The sequence below is a fragment of the Nomascus leucogenys genome, chromosome 6 (genome assembly GCF_006542625.1).
Source record: "Nomascus leucogenys isolate Asia chromosome 6, Asia_NLE_v1, whole genome shotgun sequence".
Taxonomy (NCBI): Eukaryota; Metazoa; Chordata; class Mammalia; order Primates; family Hylobatidae; genus Nomascus; species Nomascus leucogenys.
In genome coordinates, this window is record NC_044386.1 from 75,399,545 (window position 1) to 75,415,238 (window position 15,694).

Consider the following 15,694-nt stretch of genomic DNA (forward strand, 5'->3'; position numbering starts at 1 on the left):
GATGGAGTCTCGCTCTGTCGCCCAGGCTGGAGTGCAGTGGCGTGATCTCAGCTCACTGCAACCTCCACCTCCCGGGTTCATGCCATTCTCCTGCCTCAGCCTCCCGAGTAGCTGGGACCACAGGCACCTGCCACCACGCCCACCTAATTTTTTTGTATTTTTAATAGAGACGGGGTTTCACTGAGTTAGACCAGGATGGTCTTGATCTCCTGACCTTGTGATCTGCCTGCCTCGGCCTCCCAAAGTACTGGGATTACAGGCGTGAGCCACAGTGCCTGGCCTGAGTTAATTTTTGTGTAAGATCTCAGGTGTAAGTCAAGGTTCACATTTTTGCTTATGAATATCTGATTATTTCAGATAGTTATTGAGATTATCTTTTTTTCATTGAGTTGTCTTTGCATCTTTATAAGAAACCACTTAGCTATTTTTGTGTAGGCAATTTCTAGGTTCTCTATTCTGTTCCATTGATCTATGTGTGTATCCCCCTGACAATACCACACAATGTCGGTTACTGTAGCTATACGATAGGCTGTAATATCTGGTAGAGTGATTCCTCCTGCACTCTTCTTTTTCAGCATTGTTTTAGGTACTTTGCTTTTACCTATAAGTTTTAGAATAATTGTAGCTCTATAGATGACATATTTTTAAGTAATTTTTATGCAATTTGTGTTAAACTTACACATTAGTTTGGAAAGACATCTTTACGATGTTTAATCTTCTAATCCATGAACATGGAATATCTTTTTATTTAGATCTTCTTTGATTTCTTTCATGAGCATTTTGTAATTTTCAACATGTATCTTCTCAACATGTATATTTTTTCCGTTTCCTGGCTTCTTTCAGTATTTTCTCTTATTCTTTGGTGTTCTGAAGTTTACTTACGTTACCCATCTGTTCTAGTGTGTTGTGTACTTATTTAGAGTCCCTTATATTAATTGTAGCTATTTTAAATTCTCTGATAATTCCAAAATCTGTGTCATATCCGAATCATTCTACTCTGATGTTTGCTTTCTCTCTTCAGATTGTCTTTTTTCTTGCCTTTTGACATCACTTGTAAATTTTAGATGAAAGGAAGACATACATCAGTAACAGGAAGTGAGGTAAATAGGCTATTTGTGTGAGGCTTTATGTTAACCTTACTAGGAGTTGGGCTGTGCTTAGTATTTGCTGCAGTATATGTAACAGGAACTCCAAGTTCTTTATTTTTGCCTCCCCTTCCTGTCTTTTAGCTTCCTTAAGAATCCCTCCTTGTATAGAATCTGCACCTTGCAGGTCTTTCAGCTGTCAGCTAATGTTATTTATTATAGTGGAGCCCTGTTGATATGTGGTATGGTGTAGCGAGAGGGGAAAGTTATATTATCTTATGATCAAATCTGTCTTTTAGTAGCCCTGTATCTTCAGGCTGACTAACTTTTGGTCAAGCAGAGAATCTTTTTCAGTGCCTTTTATTTCTTTCTCTTCCCTTCTTACACTGGCTAGATCTTCTAGTACTATGATGAATGAGAGTTGAGAGTGGGCATCTCTGAATTGCTACTGAGCTCAAGGGGGGAAATATTCAGTAACTCACCATTACCTGAAATGTTAACTGTATGTTGTAGATGTTTATCAAGTTGAGGAAGTTCTCCTCTGTTCAGTTTGCTGAGAGGTTTTACTGAGAATGGGTGTTGCATTTTGTTTGATACTTGCTCTGCATTGTGACTTATCCAATCGTGTTATTTTTCTTCTTGAGCCTGTTAATGTGGAAGATTATATTGATTGATTTTTGAGTATTGCACCGGCCAGGAATCCTTGGAATAAACCGCATGTGGTCATTGTATATAATTATTTTTATATGTTCCTGAATTCTGTTTGTTAATATGTATCTTTAAGGTTTATGCACATATATTCATGAGGAATATTGGTTTATACTTTTTTTGTCCTTGTCTATATTATTTTGATATCAGGATGATGGGGCTTCATAAAATTAATTAAATTTAGCAATGTTCCTTCCTTATCTATTTTCTGGAAGAGATTGTATATAATTTGTATTAATTATATTTTTAATATTTGGTAGAATTCTCCTGTAATTGACACACTTTCTGTCAATCTTTGAGTACTTTTTTATCCTTACTCTCTTTCCATTCTTCCTGGACTTCCATGACACTAATACTAGATCTTTTGTCTGACTGGTCTCTCTGAGGCTCTGTTTATTTTTTCAGTCTGTTTTCTTGCTGGTTTTTTAGATTGTGCAGTTTCTATTGTTTTATATTAAGTTCCACTAATTCTTTCCTCTTTCCTCAATTCTGCTGCTGAATGCACCAGTGAAGGTTTTTAAAAATTATTTTTGTCATCAAATTTTTTAGTGCTAAGATTTTCACTGGGGTCTTCTTTATGTCTTCTACTGAGAGTTTGTTTCTTTGCTGAGCCTTTTTATTTTTTCATTTGTCTCAAGCATATTAGTAATTGCTTGTTGAAACATTTTTGTGATGGCTGCTTTTATCTTTTATTATTTTTTAAAATCTTTGCCACATAATTGTAACATCTTTGTCTTCTTGGTATAGATGTCAACTGATTTTCTTTTTTCCTTCAGTTTGAGATCTTTCTGGTTCTTGGTAGAATGGGCTGAATGTTTTTCAGTTGAAAACTGAACATTTCAGATATTATTTTATGCAACAGTCTATCTTATTTAAGCTGTTTTGGCTTTCTGCAACAGCACTCTGGTGGAAAGGGGGTTGGAGTTAATCACTTCCAGGTTGCTATAGAAGTCCAGGTTCTGTCCTTGGGTCTATTGACCCTTGGAGGCTGTCTCCTAATCATCTCTGGATAGGGAGGGAGTTCTAGCTTTCCTCTATGCCCCTGCAGATATTGCGCTGGCTAGACGGGTACAAGTACCTGCTTCCATGTGTTCTCCAACTATATCATTAGGAGAGGAAGCTCATTGCTGTTTAGAGGAAATCCAACTCCTGTCTCCCTCATCAGCACTCTCTGAAACTACCTTAGTTGAGGGATGGATGCTTTATTGTGGCCCAGTAAGGGTAGAATTCAGGGCTTCTTACTCAGCTTTTGTGAGTGAGGCCAGGTCCACCATTTTATCTATTCTGTTCAGCTAGAAAAGAGTGGTTATTGTTTAAAAGTATTCTGTCATGGCCAGGCACAGTGGCTCATGCCTGTGATCCCGCACTTTGGGAGGCTGAGGCAGGCGGATCACGAGGTCAAGAGATTGAGACCATCCTGGCTAACACGGTGAAACCCTGTCTCTACTAAAAATACAAAAAATTAGCCGGGCATGGTGATGGGCACCTGTAGTCCCAGTTACTTGGGAGGCTGAGGCAGGAGAATGGTGTGAACCCAGGAGGTGGAGCTTGCAGTGAGCCGAGTTCGAGCCACTGCACTCCAGCCTGAGTGACAGAGCGAGACTCTGTCTCAAAAAAAAAAAAGAAAGAAAGAAAGAAAAGTATTCTGTCTTGTTAGGATGACCCTTTACTTGTCCTTTAACTAGAGAGAGCAGGCTTCTGTTGAGAATTTTTAAAATTCCCATGCATTGGCGTGTCTGAGTTTTTAGCTTTTTCATTTCCAAATCTGGAATGAAAAGAAAAGCAAAGAAAGCCCAAGATACTCGCTACCATGTCATCCTTGGGTCCTGATGCCCTAACTGGTCTGCCTTTTGTCTAATTCTCAGTCTTAGTATGATTGTTTTACATGTAATATCCAGGGATTTTAGTTGCATTTAGCAAGAAAAGTAGAGACAAGTATGTCTCTTCCATCTTACCAAAATGAAATGGATTTATATTTAAAAAAATTTTCCTCAGCTCACTCTTTTCTTGACAAGAGAAATTTTTGATTTTGGTAGAAGATGAATTTGTTTTCCAGCTTTTACTCTGAAAGTGATCAGCAGTCAGATTTTTGTTCAGCAATAGGGCCATGAACATTTGGAACTTACAGACAGAATTACAGATAGAATTCAATGGTGTGGAGTGTTTTCCTGTTTTTTACAGGCTTATTTGCCACCACTGATTTCTAAGCAGTTCATGCTTTGAAGAAATCCACACCTGACAAGTCATTTCTTTCCATCATTTTCCTGCCTGCCTCTGACTTATGTGTAGAATGACATTATTTTCTAAAAGCAGAGTTGCAGGAGATGAAGACTCCCTCCCCCAGCCCCAAGTCCAACAGAGAAAGAATCATATTTCTGAAGTGGAATAGAAGAATATGTTATTGGAAAAATTATTTGCACTTGCAGGTAGAGAGTATTGCACTATAAAAAATGAAACACAGATGACTTGAATTCAATTGCTGCATGTCTGGAATGGAAGATTGGAAACTTATATTTGGGAGAAGAAAAAGACTGAATTCTTTTTAAAAATTATAGTTTGCAAACTCGTCATATTTATCTAGAGTTAAACAAATCCTTAGGGCACTGGAGCTTTATTCCCATGTGATAGTTTTCCCCATAATAGTTGGTAATATATGAAATGTAAGTTTTTCAGGATTCGAATACAGGAATCATAAGCTGAAGAAAAGCCAGTAATCGTTTGTCATTTGACAGCAGTGGATTAAAAATAATAGACTTGAATTCCTTTAGGCTCTTCCTGTATTTCATATGCTCCCTCTTGTCTATACCCCTGCCTTTCACGTATTTTGTTATCAACCTGAACTTTACAAAGCATGTAAGATACGTACCCTCGTACTCAAGTCAATCCTGAGCTTGGATAGTAGGCAGACAGGTTCCAACTCTAGTTTGGCCATTACTACCTCTGTGACACCAGGTAAGTTATCAGTCTAACCTCCTTACCTGTACACCGAGGGTAATAATATAACCTGCCTTAGCGATAGTTCTTACGCAGACATATTGCAATATCAACGCATAAGTGCTCATCATCATAATCATTACTGTAGTGAGATATCACAACAGATAAGGCAGAATATAAGACTGTGTGCACAGTGTCAGAAGTTCTGGTGTTTGATAGCAGCTCCCCAAATGTCCTGTCCATGGAGGTCCCTTGCTGAATATAAATGATAACCTGCTTGTTCCATGTGCACTCATTCACACTGCATGGAATCCTGCCTCACTTTCCTGAATGAAGTGGGTGGCGTTCTTACGTTCTTAGCTCACAAGTACTTCCTGGGCTTCCACTTCTAGTACGCGGGCTCTGGCTCCTGGCTGTTAAACTGAACCAGACCATGAGCTGGCTCTCCGGGTTTTTTCCTTTGCTTTCTTGGGTCAGGTGAAGTTTTCAGGTGGGAGGAACTTCAGGGATGCAGGTGGAAGGGGAAATACAGCTGCGAGGAGTAAGACCTGAGTTGAAAGCTATTTAATACATGGAAAATGGCCTGGTTGATTTAGGGTAAATTACACCAGGACAGAGAAATAGGAGGAAGATAAAATATACCTGGATCTGTAAATTAGACACTGAAGGACATTGTGCAACAGAGGACGGACAGCATCCATGGTGGGGGTGGATGTGTCAAGTCTGTCATTTGGTGCTGAGCCCATCAATTAAAACGCAAACTGATCCTGTACCTGAGAGTCCATGAAGAAGTGACTGTTAAAGATGATTTTCCCTTATTCCATGTTTATTTCAAAGTGATTTTTCATTTACTCTGAAATTATACCTATAAATGCTGTTTACATTTGCTTTATGTTAAAGATTTTGCGCAATTATAGCAGTAATTAAAGGGAATTACAATAATCATACTTGTTTTCATAAGATTTCTATCTGAGAGAGACAAATTATTTTATCTTCACCATGGACCTGGGATGAGTTTCTTTTTAAATAATGTGCCAAGGGTTAGAATAAACTGCTATGTAGCTAAGTTAAAAATTTAATAACAAGTAAATGGCATTATTGTCAAATATTAAAAAAGGAAAAATAAAACCTTTATTATTTCCATGATAAACCATGTCATGTGGGGAATACCTCCTTATTAGGTTAACACATCTTACAGCTGAAATTTTTCATATGGCAAATTACCACCTGAATATTTATTTAGAGAATGGTCTCTCATTTCACTCTAGTTTGAAAGGTGTTGTCTTTAAAGCCGTCATATTCCTCACCCACACACACTGCCCACCTTTTTCCACCAAAGTGCTGTACTTCATCAGCCACAGGCCATTGTAGTCAGGAAGTCATGTGCAGTGTTCTCTCCAAACCGCTCACTTTGCTTATGGCACCTACCAAAGACTTTATTTTTTATTTCCTCCTCCCTCTTCCTCCACGCCCTCCTCTTCCATGTTCTACTATAAAATTTATATTTATCTAAGCAATTTAATTTTTATGGTTAAAAGAATAAGATAATACTAAAAGACTCAAAAAGAAAAATACAGGCCGGGCATGGTGGTTCACGCCTATAATCCCAGCACTTTGGAAGTACGAGGCAGGTGAATCACTTGAGCTTAGGAGTTCAAGACCAATCTGACCAACATGGCAAAACCCCATCTCTACTAAAATTACAAAATTTGGCCAAGTATGCTGGCATGCACCTGTAATCCCAGCTACTGGGGAGACTGAGGCATGAGAATCGCTTGAACCTGGGAGGTGTAGGTTGCAGTGATCTGAGATTGTGCCAGTGCACTTCAGCCTGGGCAATAGAGTGAGACTCTATCAAAAAAAAAAAAAAAAGTGCAGCTCCCTCCATCCTGCCTGAACCTGGGTTCAGTTTCCATTCTTTAAGGGATTTCTTCTCTTATTTTCCATCATGTTCCTAGTAATATCCTTATATGAACACTTGATTATTCATTCTCAGCTACATTGCTGCCTCCCGGAAACACTAGACTTTCCCTCTCTTACAGTCTACCCCTTTTCCCCTTTTGTTCCCCTGCTCACCTTCCAAAACAATCATGAACCAAGATTTGGTCAGATACCCATTCCCTGCTTACAATGTTACAGTCATGTAATTACTGAACTTTGCAGAATGTCCTAGTGTGACCTGCTTACCTTTTGGGGAGGAGGTCGCATAGATTATGTTTGTTCAGAAGGCAATTAACTCCCTTTAAAAGAAAATAATGTCTGACATCCAAGCACTGTAGTGTTTTGTTGGCAGCTCTGATGGAAGCAAACAGCCCTCTCCATGGGTTGGAAAGCTTTAGCCAACCTCCATGGCCACAGACTCGGATTGCCCTCCCTCCCATTCCCACAGGGCTGCCTGCCGCAGCGGCCCACCTGAACCCCTCACTGTCATACTGAAAGACTGTCCTGCTTTTTCCTGAGTGGATTCCCTGGTTCCTGACCAGGTCTTCCCAGTCTTGGTCATTCTGCTTCCTTACTTTGGTGGAGAATATTCTCCAGGAATCTTCTGAGGAATGTTGCACGGAAGGTAACTTTGTGAATGGGTAGAAAATAATTTCCCCTGAGAGTTGTGCAAACATTGATCCACTGCTTGTGGGTGAGTTCTGGGCCATCTTTCCTTAGGTCAGTCTGATTGTGAGCTGCTTCTTGCCCCAACCCCCTTTATCCTCAGCCACAACCAGAAAGGTCTTCCCCCTTTTATTCTGGAATTTCAAATGGTAGTATCCTGATTTTCTTTTCATATGCCATGGACTAGGCAAGTCTTAACTATATGTAAAGTCAAGTCATTTGATTATTGAGATTGTTTGGTATTATTTCTTTGATAATTCTTTTATGTTACTACTTTTCTCTTTTATAAGACTTCTCTGGTTTTACACTAGTTTTGGGGAAATCCCTTCAAATTTACCTTCCAGCTACTGATTTTTCTTTTAATTTCTGAAGGATCTTTCTAATACTTAGGATGTTTCTTTTTTACAGCATCCTTCTGTTATTTCAATGACCCAGTAACTTTTTTTTTTCTCTTTCGGAGGATCTTAACCATAGTTTATGGAAGTTTTCTTCTGGTCTCACATTACTTGTGTTTGTTTTGGAGTACATCATTCATGATAGAGCATTTCCCTACTGGCCTGTCATTAATAAGTAGATATGAAGCACTCATGGCTGGTTGGAAGTTCTCTATGGGCCTCATATTAGGATGAAAACTGGGAATTTCAGAGAAGTACTGCTTGTTAGTATTTCCAGGTCTTTTTACTTTGGCTTGTTAATTTCCTCAGATGGAAGATTTTTTTTTTCTATTAATTTGTTGCCTGGAAAGTTGCAAACCTACAGACAAAATGCTGGGGGCCTGTCAAGGAAAGGGGCTGGTGCACCCACCTGTTGTTTCTGTATGTCACCGAATCCAGGGTCTCTCTGAATCAGCCTCCAATCAACAGCTCTGTGGCTCAGGAATCTTGAGTTCTCTTTCTTCTCTTTTGGACCCATTGTATGTTACTACTTAGAGATACATGGAACCTCCAACTCCTGTGGTCCTTCAGAGTTTCCCCTGTCAAAACCTGTGATGGTCTGAGATGTTACCTTACTTGAAAGCTAGTAAGTTGGCCTGCCATAGTGTCATGGTTTCTGGAAGAAGACAAGAGATGCCTGGGTCAGAGACAAAGGACATTGTTACACAGTAGGCATTGATGTCACAGCAGGCATTGTGAGCTTCATGTTTGCCTCTGTTCTCCTTGCCCCCCAAGTTCCATGGGGGCAGTGTGAAACAGCCAACCAGTTTGTGCCACAGTGGAGGAACCCTGAACTTAGGAAACCTCCATCTTTTACAATGTCTGCATACCTTTTTGGTGATGCTTTTTGATTAAGAAAAGCTCTTAAAGAAGGTCAATTTGCTTGCCAATGTTTTTTCTTTTATGTTTAGTGTTTTTGATGTCCTATTTACAAGTTATTTGCTTATTTAAAAGTCATATACATTTGTATTTGCTTTTTTCTTTAAATTTGAATACTTTAGCATTTTGAGTATATTAGCATTCACATTTTGGTCTATAATTCACCTCACATTAATTTTTACTTGTGGAATGAGGTAGGAGTCAAGGTTCATGTTTATCTCTTCATACTGATATCTAGTTGCTACAGGAACACGTATTAGAAAAATTAGTTTAAAGCATGTGCAGAATCTTAAAGACCAGGAAGGTGATACTGTAGTTAATATATCACTGCTTCTATAAACTAAAGGATATGAAACCTAATGCACCTGCCATTATTGTGTGCTACCAAATGACAGGCTCTTTAAGGGAAACAAAGATAAAAGATATCCTCCCTGTCTTTAAGGAACTTAAAAATATATGCATAGAAATAAACTTTACACATACACTATAATTTTATTTGTAAAAGTGAAGGGAAAATTTATGCAATAAAACTGATAATGATTCTCTAAGACTGTTTACAGATTACTAGTACTGAAGTTGTCCCATCTGACCCAAAATATCTGGGGATGCTTAGGAAAAAATTAAGGTTATAGGAAGAATTGTATATTATGACATACTGAGGAATTTCCTGGGAGAGAGCCAACCCAAGGACAGTGAACTTGATTCATTAGCAAAGCTTTGGTCCACAGAGTTAGGGATCACTCTGAGTGTAGCATTTGGTACTCTGTTCTCTCCTTGGGTACCTGAGAAGGAGGTGGTAAGGGGAAAGCTAAAACTGTTTCACTGAAATCATGGTAAGGTATTGACATGGTAAAGCAGCCATACTTTTGGCCTTCTTAGATATGGGTCTGTACAAAAGGATAAAGTGAATGTCTCCTCCCTGTGCCACTGGCCACTGTGCAGCTTTGGTCCTCTTGGGCTACATGGAATGGTAGTGGCACCTTTTTGACGTGGTAGGTAGGGGCCAGATCAGGTGCAGTACCTAGCAGTAATGAATATCAATGGTATTCAATGGAGAAACACGCCAAATGGAAAAGGGAGTACCTAGGGTTTTCTAGAATTGGAATAGGGAAAGAAAATGGGCATCACAGGGTGACTGGCCAGAGACTGGACTGGGCCTGCTCCTTAGCATGTGTGAAGCATCCTCTGATGCCCCTAGATATAGCTGATGAGCTGAAGAAACATTGGCAGGAGATATGAGGGTTCTGCATTCACAGTTGGGATAAGGGACCAGCAGAAAATTAGCTTGCACACATAAGGGTAAGGCAATATCATTGTTTTTAGAATTCAAAACCTTGAAATCTTCTTACTTATTTGATCTTAGTAGCAACCCAAGGGACTGCAGCTGTTTTTCTAAGATGAAGAGCTCCACATGATCACGTGGAGGTTACAAGATTCACCTACAATCTTAGTAGGTGACCCAGCTCTGGAGCCTGGGCTGGTGGCCATCACTTTCACTCTACCTCTTCTTGCCCTCGCCAGTCTCAGCATCCCATGTGGCTGTTCCCCACATTACCTCTCAGCTCCTCTGATCTACCTGCCTACCAAGCCTGGTCCCAGGTGAACTCTGCTGAAGCACACCTCTCACCATGTCTCATCTCTACTCAGTATCCTCAGAGACTCCTACTGCCCTGTAAATTAAATCTAGGCTGGGCACCGTGGCTCATGCCTGTAGTTCCAACACTTTGGAAAACCAAGGAGGGAGGATTTCTTGAGGGCAGGACTTGAGTTCAGCCTGGGCAACTTAGCCTCAGCCTCCCGAGTAGCTAGGACGGCAGGCACATATCACTATGCCCAGCTAATTTTCCTGTTTTTTTTTTGTATAGACAGGGTCTTGCTATGTTGCCCTGGCTCCAGAGTGGGGTCACCTACTAAGATTGTAGGCAAATCTCATAACCTCCATGTGATCACATGGAGCATTTCATTTTAGAAAAACAGCTGCAATCTCTTGGGCTGTTACTAGGATCAAATAGATAATAGGCTGAGACCAGAAGATTGGTTGAACCCAGGAGTTTGAGGTTACAGGGAGCCTACGATTGTGCCACTGTACTCCAGTGAGACCCTGTCTCATAAATACGTAAGTCAGTGCTTCTCAGCATGGTGGCCATATCCGCACTCCATTTTTCATCTCTCACTCTCTTTTATTCTCCAGCCTGAGTGATTTCAATTTTCCAAACCTCTTGAGTGTCCCCAAAAACTTTTGTGAACTTATCTCTCCTAATGTAAGCATCACTGCCTACCATGCGCGAGTGGGCTTGCTTGTCTTAACCATTCCACGAAGGGAACAGTTCTGTGTGGCAGGGAACGTGCAGGTCTTCTTGGCACCTCTCCCATGCAGGGGCTGTGAGAGCCTATGAGGGGTGCTGCTGGCACTCACCTGCACCTTAGGAGCAGACTAATTCAGTTACGGGGGGATGAAAAGAAGGAAATGTCAGAGGGACCCATGTCTATGTTTACAAGCAAATTTTATTGTCATTACACATAGAATAAATTAGAATGTTTCACACATAAACATTCCAAAATTGTTTTCCCACTTTTGCTTGGAAAATATTCAAATGTAAAGAAAAGCTGAAGAATAGTATAATAGACACCTATTTACTCTTCACCTAGATTAACTAATTGTTATCCTTTACCATATTTACTGTCTCTCCAAACACATGCACACATAGAAACACAGCTTCTCTTTTGCCAATCCTTTGAAAATAAGTTGCAGACATTACATGTTAGCCCTGAATATTTCACGTGTACCACCTAAGAATGAAAACATTCCCCCACATACTCACAATACAGTACATCAGAGTTGTCATTTAGTATCAAATCTACAGTCCAAAAATACTACTACCCCTAATGTTACTGTAATTGGTATTAGCACATTAGTGTTAGTATTAGCACACAAGACAAATACTACTACTGGGTTCTCAGTTGCAGCTGAAAGATCTTTCATAGCTGTGTTGGTTTGATCCAGCAATCAAAGCTTCACCCTTGACATTTTTACTTGTTGTGTCTCTTCAGGCTCTTTTGTTCTAGATTGGCACCCTCCTATTCAATTTGATGTATTTGTCATGGCATTTACTTTCCTGAAGATTCCAGGGCAGTTATCTGTTAGACAGGTAAAATGTCCCGTATTCTGCAATATCTGATTGCTCTATCATGATGAGATTTACATCGAACCTTTTGTGGCTGTAATATCACATTGATGAAATCATTTTAGACATTAAGTATCAAGTATTGCACTGACTACTGTTTTGAAAGGGGATCTTTTCATCATAATCTGTACACATTCATTAGTTCTTTGCAAAATAAGGAAGTGATATTAATACAGGTGGGCTCCTCTCAGTGGAAAGTGATGTCTCTTGTATCAAGCGATGTTGCTTCATGAAGTGTTTAGAAAGCCAGTTCCAAAAGCAGATCAGTAATCAATCTTGGATAAGAACTTTTTTCAAAGCATTCATGTAAGTCTTGTCTGAGACATTTAGGATGGCAAAAGTGCTTCTGAATATTTTTACTAGTGAAACTTGAAAAAAATATAGAATTTAGAATTTGACATACCAAAAACTGATGGTTCTTGAGATCAACCATTCAGGGCTATTTAGTTTCTTCTCCCAGATAATTTTCTTTCCTTTTTGCCTGATATAAGGCAGATGGAGTAGGGCTTCATGCCAGAGTACCTTGTTACTGGTGGTATGTTTACCGACAATTAGACTTCCAGTGTTGGGCAGTGCTGGCGAGGTCACCTAACCCAGCATTCCACCTCTGCCCAGGCGCTGGTCTCCACCAAGGGCACAATGACCTCCATGACAAAGCCTCTGTGTCAGAGCATCTTTGACCATTGAAATGCTGGAAAATTCTGCGTGAAAATGTCCTCACTCTTTCACTGGTCAATCCAGGTTCTAGTTCTTGTCATGCTTTATCTACCTTAAAACCCTTCAAATATTTGAAGATTGTTCTTACGTTCTCCAAAGATGTTCTTTTCCAGTGTTAGCATCCTGAGCTCCTTCTGCCTTTCCTTCTCAATCTCCCAAGTGTATGACTTCTGCTTGCTTTCTCTTTAACATATGTGCTCTAGCATTCTGTCTCCCCTCTCTTCCTCTCTTTCTACAGTTCTGTCCTCACACAATAATTTAAGTCTGCCATGCACATGTCATGCCTGTGAAAACCAGTATAAACTGCTGGTCCTTAGGGAGCTCACCAATCAGTGAGGGGAGGATCAGGCCAGCAGAGGATGCTAATGACAGTGAAATGGCACCTGTCTGGGGCACCCGTCATACCTGTCACAAAGGAGGAGGTGGTTGCTAGCCCTAGAGGAAGAAAAGGCAACCTCAGTATTGGAGGAGTGGCTGTTTTCTAGGGAGGGGTGAGCATGGCATAAGTCCAAGAGGCGAGAGATTTAAGAAGACATGCAAAGCTACAAAGCAGGGGAGAGCAAGATACCAGAGAGTGAGATGGGGTGGGATGCAGCAAACCAGCACAGTGAGCCTTCTGAGCCTTTCTTGGTGGCTCTGATTACGTCTTTAGGCAATGCGAAGCTTGCAGAGTAGTAACAGGGACAGACACACCTTTTATTTTAGAAGGAAATTGGATGGAAAATGCATCCATATCCATCTCCATATGAGATAGTGAACTTTCTCAACTAATATTCAGATAATATTCAGAAATAACAGAGGGGAAAAGTACAAAAAGAAGTATATTCTTCTTTTCTTTGAACAATTTTTCTTATAGTATCTCAACTGATTGCAAATAGAATATCACCATTAATTCCATTTTATTATTGATTTGCTCTTTTAAAAAATCAATTTAAGAAATGCCCTAATGTGGACAACACCTTCTTCTTTGGGTTTGAGAGTGGTTTGTTATTTTGTAGGAAGAGTGAAGGTGTTTCTCTCTCCTTCTTCCTGGCTTGAGGACTCTTCAGGGGAGCCTCCAGGGTGATAAAGGTCTTGCAGGGAGGCCCCTGCCTGTGCCCCTGGCTTGGCCCATGCATGAAGGCCGTGTGTGGAATGATGCCTTTCAGCCCCCATGCCTCACAGCCCACCCCCTACACCAGCAGGCACCAGCCACACCTGTGATGTTCCAGCTTCCTGCAAGAAACTAGGATTGGGGTGGCAAAGCAAACAGCTCCTGCTGTTTCCTAGGGAATGAAGACACTCCACTTATTATTACAAATAGTTTATGCAAATAAAATCACAATTTTACCCAGTGCAGCAAAGAAATCCATTATACTGCAGGGTGCATGTCTCAACGCAAAGACAAAGCACTGAGTTCCTTAGCACATATTTTAAGGAGATGATAGGATGTCTCTTCTGGCCTGAAACCCACTCCCTTGTCACCTCCGAGGACTGCATGTTGCAACAAGACTCTTTATTGAAAACTGAAGAGAAACGGAGCCTTATTCTCCCTGGGTTTAACTCTCCTGCTCAGTGTGACCTGCACTAATTTTGCTCAGCTCTTCTGAGCAAATACTTCTTTAGCTATCAGGCCCTCTCTCCAGGCCCTCACATAGAGCAGGGGCTGTCTTCTCATGCCTGTGTCCCTGGCTACTGCACACTCAAAGCTTAATCTCTGTGCTTCGTGCCTGTTGGCTGGGTGAATGGCTGAAGGGATGACTGCAGATAGCCCATGCCCGAGGTCCCCTGGGCTTCCTCTGTCATGGGCCCCCTGATTCTTTTCCTCTTTTTCCACATCTGCTAAAGTAAAAAGTACATTTGTCTTTTGTCATTTAAAGCACTTGGCCATTTGAAAATTGCTTTCTGTCCCTGGACTTACCTGCTGTAGCTCCCGTGAGAAAGGCAGGGTGGACATTGCCATCCCACGTAGAGAAAAAGCCGAGGTGCAAAAACCAAAATTAAAACCAAGACGTCCTGGCTAGGCTCAGCTTAGCGGTGCTCACTGCCTGCTTCAGCACCGCCTGCATGTAGTGGGTAGCCCAGAGTGAGGCTATTGTTCTTAGTTAACAGAGGCTAAAACTAATCAGATTTTTAGGATAACATAAATCCTTCCACCTACTACTAGCTGGAGCTCAAAAATGAGACCCCTCTCAAGGGCGCCCACCTGGAGTGCCCCAGAGGAAAGACAAAGTGGAGGAAACAGCTGCTCCTCCTCCGGCGTCCTCACTCCAGCTAGGCCTCCCAGCTCTGCAGGCCTCCCCTCCATCCTCAAGCCTGGTAAGGTGCACACCGGGACAAAAGCTTCCAACTGGGAAGAGAATGACTCTCTCTGATCGCACTGCATCGGCTGCCAGGGTCCATAGGGAAGGAGCGGCTGCACCCCGTGGCAGTGGGGGTGGAGGTGCGATCAAGGCCATCCCTGGTACTGTTACCCTGCACAGTGTGCAGGAGCACAGGCCCTGGCACCTGGGACTGCAGAAGAGGCTCCCTCGCAGTCAGATGCCCGCTAGGAGAGCAGGAGTGATGGAGGGACCTGGCCCAAATCTCACTCTAACACCAGCTGTGTAGCCATAGGAAGGTGACTCAGGGGACACCCCTTTTCTTTATGGGAAAAGCAGCACTTGGTCATAAAGCTGTTGTGAGTGATCTCTGAGAGCCTTTCTAAAGAAGCTCAGTTTAAAAAAAAAAAAAAGGAAAACAGACATCTCCCAATACATGACTTGATGTCCAAAACCACTTGATGTCATGGGGGAGCAGCCAGAGTTGAGAATGTGCTCATGCGGTGTGAGCATTTGAAGGTTGAAGCTCTCATTCAATCAGATTGAAGCTCTCATTTTTATCATGTTGAAGCTCTCATTCAATACCTAAATTCCCTCCACCACTCCCCAGCAGGCGGTCACCCCACACGTCTGAACACACGCCGTCATTAAGCAAGTCCCCCTGTGAAAGGCACAAAGTTCAGTTGTTTAGATAAGAAGTTTCTCCTGTTTTTTCTTTGGACTCCTGTATAGTCCGAATGTTTGTGACACCCCCCTAAAAAAGTTCACACCATAAAGCCTGTCAACATAATGAACTATCAATCCAGAATCAGCCCATCAACACAGTATCACCTAAGGTGACGTGG

At 41.3% G+C, this 15,694-nt stretch overlaps 1 protein-coding gene and 1 long non-coding RNA gene across 2 annotated transcripts in view; one reads left to right on the forward strand and one right to left on the reverse strand.

Moving 5' to 3' along the window:
- GABRG3 (gamma-aminobutyric acid type A receptor gamma3 subunit) overlaps positions 1 to 15,694 on the forward strand; it is a 562,783-nt gene that overhangs the window by 188,306 nt on the left and 358,783 nt on the right. The window lies entirely within an intron of this gene.
- LOC105739892 lies at positions 4,769 to 8,533 on the reverse strand. The gene is made up of 3 exons (XR_001115861.2): positions 8,139 to 8,533; positions 5,370 to 5,500; positions 4,769 to 5,259 (listed from the first exon to the last, which is right to left on the reverse strand). It is a non-coding gene; the product is annotated as an uncharacterized LOC105739892 (long non-coding RNA).